Source organism: Bombus vosnesenskii, unplaced genomic scaffold, assembly GCF_011952255.1.
Source record: "Bombus vosnesenskii isolate JDL3184/JDL3185 unplaced genomic scaffold, Bvos_JDL3184-5_v1.1 scf7180000016095, whole genome shotgun sequence".
In the NCBI taxonomy this organism is placed as follows: domain Eukaryota; kingdom Metazoa; phylum Arthropoda; class Insecta; order Hymenoptera; family Apidae; genus Bombus; species Bombus vosnesenskii.
This window is the reverse complement of record NW_022884274.1, coordinates 8,394-13,209: the sequence shown is the minus strand read 5'-3', so window position 1 is coordinate 13,209 and position 4,816 is coordinate 8,394. Positions and strand designations below refer to the sequence as shown.

Here is a 4,816-nt window from a genome sequence, read left to right as displayed (position 1 = left end):
TGCGACGGTAGACGATCGACTAGACGAAACCTTAGTCTCGTTCAGGTGGTGTAAAAAATTCGATGGGATACGCACGCACGGCTGTCGTCGTCCTCGAGCGGTCTTTCGTCCCAATATCCAGAAGCAGAGTTTGAAAAACTCTAGCGACGGCACGGGTGTCCGACTCACGACATCGAGGCTTCGAAGCCGGCGGCGTTCCCCTCTGAACGAGCTTCGGCTAGACTAGTTACGAATCGTTGCTACACATCGTCTTCATCGCCGTCGTCGACATCGACATCATCATCATCATCATCGGTCATCGTCGCATAGCGGGCCAACATCCACGCGATGCGTCTTCGTTCTAGGTTACCCGATCCACGAGTATGTTACACGTGGTTTCGTTATTTCGAACGAAACGACATACGAAGAGCACACGCCCTTGGGTAGGAAGCACGTTTCGAGAACGACGAGAGTTTCGATGAAAGAGACGAGAGAAGTCGACGCAGAAGGTATCCATGGATCTTCGAAGAGAACCTTCGAAGATGTATATCGGTATCCTTTCGCTCTGCGCGACTCGCTACAAGTTCTTTCGCTCTCGTCGACTCGTTCTAGACGCTTCGTTCGATCCCAAAGAGGAGTCTTCGATATGTCCCGTTGCTAGGAGGAGAACAAACGCAACACAGACCACGAAACATAGAAGAGAATAGGCGAGCATGATCTCTCCGACACGAGGCACTTTAGAGATTTTCTTATTAGTTTGCATGGACTTTTATATTTCGTTTGTACGGTTTCCACGATGCAAATACGAAATACGAGATCGTGACGGCGGGTCTTTCTGTGTACGGCCTCTCGCAGGCGCCACGACTGCATTTCTCTTTACACCTGGTTTCCATCGTAATTTTTTCGTTTGATATCGAGCCTTAACTTTTGTTGGCTCTTTCGAAGCTAGAGTTCCCTTTTATTAGAATTTCATATATATGTTTTATTCGGAGACGGCGGGTCTTTCTGTTTACGACCTCACGCAGGCGCCTCGAATAAGTTTCATTCGCATTTCGTTTTTATACTTGTATATATATATATATATATCTCTTCATCCCGATGATCGAGAGAGTGCCACCTTCTCTTCGTATAATTCCGTAGCTGGAGGGTCGTCTCCTCCTTAAGAATATTTCTATTCGTGCCAACGGAGGTTGCCAAGCTCCCTGGCGTTTTCGTTTGTTAAAGTATATAGCTTGTTAATACGTCGTATATACTTTCGTCGATACAGGAGGAGTACAGCTCCTTACCGACCATTGATATATATTTCATAGTTTTTTTATATGTGTTCAAGTCAAATTCTTTTGGTATCGTATCGTTAATGATCCTTCCGCAGGTTCACCTACGGAAACCTTGTTACGACTTTTACTTCCTCTAAATGATCAAGTTTGGTCATCTTCCCGGTAACATCGGCAATGCTTATCACATTGGCCGCGCACCAGTCCGAAGACCTCACTAAATCATTCAATCGGTAGTAGCGACGGGCGGTGTGTACAAAGGGCAGGGACGTAATCAACGCGAGCTTATGACTCGCGCTTACTGGGAATTCCTCGTTCATGGGGAATAATTGCAAGCCCCAATCCCTAGCACGAAGGAGGTTCAGCGGGTTACCCGGGCCTTTCGGCCAGGGAAAACACGCTGTTTCCTTCAGTGTAGCGCGCGTGCGGCCCAGAACATCTAAGGGCATCACAGACCTGTTATTGCTCAATCTCGTGCGGCTAGAAGCCGCCTGTTCCTCTAAGAAGATTTGTTTGTACGTTGGTAGTAAAAACCCACCGACCGAAGCCGGGGGCCTTCGAGATACCATAAGTTACGTCTATTTAGCAGGCTAGAGTCTCGTTCGTTATCGGAATTAACCAGACAAATCGCTCCACCAACTAAGAACGGCCATGCACCACCACCCACCGAATCAAGAAAGAGCTATCAATCTGTCAATCCTTCCGGTGTCCGGGCCTGGTGAGGTTTCCCGTGTTGAGTCAAATTAAGCCGCAGGCTCCACTCCTGGTGGTGCCCTTCCGTCAATTCCTTTAAGTTTCAGCTTTGCAACCATACTTCCCCCGGAACCCAAAAGCTTTGGTTTCCCGGAAGCTGCCCGCCGAGTCATCGGAGGAACTTCGGCGGATCGCTGGCTGGCATCGTTTATGGTTAGAACTAGGGCGGTATCTGATCGCCTTCGAACCTCTAACTTTCGTTCTTGATTAATGAAAACATTTTTGGCAAATGCTTTCGCTTCTGTCCGTCTTGCGACGATCCAAGAATTTCACCTCTAACGTCGCAATACGAATGCCCCCATCTGTCCCTATTAATCATTACCTCGGGGCTCCGAAAACCAACAAAATAGAACCGAGGTCCTATTCCATTATTCCATGCACACAGTATTCAGGCGAAGGTAGCCTGCTTTAAGCACTCTAATTTGTTCAAAGTAAACGTATCGGCCCACCTCGACACTCAGTGAAGAGCACCGCGATGGGATATTAGTTGGACCGCCCGCGAGGAGCTAAGCCCACCGATAGGACGTACCACATAATGCCAGTTAAACACCGCGAGCGGTGAACCGACACTGTGACACACAGATTCAACTACGAGCTTTTTAACCGCAACAACTTTAATATACGCATTGGAGCTGGAATTACCGCGGCTGCTGGCACCAGACTTGCCCTCCAATTGGTCCTCGTTAAAGGATTTAAAGTGTACTCATTCCGATTACGGGGCCTCGGATGAGTCCCGTATCGTTATTTTTCGTCACTACCTCCCCGTGCCGGGAGTGGGTAATTTGCGCGCCTGCTGCCTTCCTTGGATGTGGTAGCTGTTTCTCAGGCTCCCTCTCCGGAATCGAACCCTGATTCCCCGTTACCCGTTACAACCATGGTAGGCGCAGAACCTACCATCGACAGTTGATAAGGCAGACATTTGAAAGATGCGTCGCCGGTGCTAGATGACCATGCGATCAGCACAAAGTTATTCAGAGTCACCAAAACAAACGATGGACGGACAGACGAGCCATCCGCCACCGATTGGTTTTGATCTAATAAAAGCATTCCCACCATCTCTGGTCGGAATCTGTTTGCATGTATTAGCTCTAGAATTACCACAGTTATCCAAGTAAATGTAGGTATGATCTAAGAAACCATAACTGATTTAATGAGCCATTCGCGGTTTCACCTTAATGCGGCATGTACTGAGACATGCATGGCTTAATCTTTGAGACAAGCATATGACTACTGGCAGGATCAACCAGGGATCTTATTCGTATAACAATTCTTATAAATTTCGTTTAAGTTCTCTTAGTGTCGTAGGTGGGACGTAAGCACCGTACGACGAGACTTTTCGTTCTTAAGATAGATATATTATACAATATATCTCCTAGCGACGTTCGAGATACACCCATATTTCAGTAATAATCTTCGAACGCCGCTCGCAGCCACTTTGTAATTCTCAACTCCACCTCCTCTCTCTCTCTCTCTCTCTCTCTCATGGTCTTATATAGAATGTTTAAGATCATACTTCTAAAGGAACATTCCTTTAATAATGCTGTCTTCGTGTAAAAAGACATATCTCAGTTAGAATATCTTAGCGGTAAAGCACGCATACACCTCACGCTGAACGAACAAGCGCGTATCCCAGTGCGTCATGCTGGACATACCGTAAGAATATTCTTCCCAATCGGTAGAACATTTTCGGTAGAAAACGTACTACGCAAAGATAGTACGCTCCTACCGCCTCATCGAATACTTCTGCGAAAGCAGAAGTTTTTATAGAAAGCAGACGGTTATACTCTTTTTGAATGAATCGATGCTCAGTTAGTACAAGCACACACGCCTCTAACAACTTTTGTTAGAATACGTACACACAGGTCACCAGCTTCCCGACTCAGGGGAACCTTGCCACGATATTTGGTCATTACGTCCAGGACAGCGACCCGCGGCGCAGCAGTGTAGAGAAGAAACCAGAACGAGAACGGAGGAACAGTCGAGAAATAGCGTAAAATACACTAAGACTCGAGGAGCGGTGACTGAATTCTCAACCGAGGCCGTAGAATAGCCACGCGCTCAACGCTGTTCCGACCGAACCGTCCGGCTCGACGTCTCTCTTATAGATACGAAAGCGCCAGCCGGAAGGCCGGCGCCGGCCGGGCTAGCGGCCGCGCGCTTACGGTGCAAAACCTCCGTAGCAACGTACCGTTCGGAAGGGACGCTGGAACTTAGTCTCGCGAACGCTCGATCACTACTATACAAAGCCAATATCCAACCATCGAAATACATTACCAGACGTTTTATTAACATAATAGAAATGCATTTTTACCAAAAAATTAATTTTTTTTTTTCACCGAAAAATTCCATCAGTAAACATACTCTTATATCGAATACGGACAAAAAACAAGTTTATAATCAATTACAATACGTTAAAATAAGTAGAAATATGCAAAAAATATATACCTTGTAACGTTAATTAACGAAAAAATTGGAAAAATATCCCAGTCGTGTCAGTCCGACGAACGCTAATTTTTTGAAAAAATCGATAAAAATGTTTAATCCCGACGTATTTAATAGAGATAGAACGATTCCCGTAAAAAAATTTATACCTTGTAACGCTTTTTAACGAATAAACTCGAAAAAACTTTTTCGCGCCCGGAATTTTTCTAAGTCCCAACGTACCGGCTCGGAATTTTTCTATGTTCCAACTACCGGTCGTGTCGGTTCGAACGTTTTTATATCCGTCCGCGGACGATATAAACGCTTAATCCCGACGTGTTTCATCGAGTTATAACGATTTATGCCAAAATATTCGTACGTTGTAACGC

At 46.0% G+C, this 4,816-nt stretch overlaps 1 non-coding gene across 1 annotated transcript; it reads right to left on the bottom strand.

Moving 5' to 3' along the window:
* Positions 1-1,334: 1,334 nt before the first annotated feature.
* Positions 1,335-3,256, bottom strand: LOC117241542. Its single transcript, XR_004495043.1, has one exon. It is a non-coding gene; the product is annotated as a small subunit ribosomal RNA (ribosomal RNA).
* Positions 3,257-4,816: the final 1,560 nt, after the last annotated feature.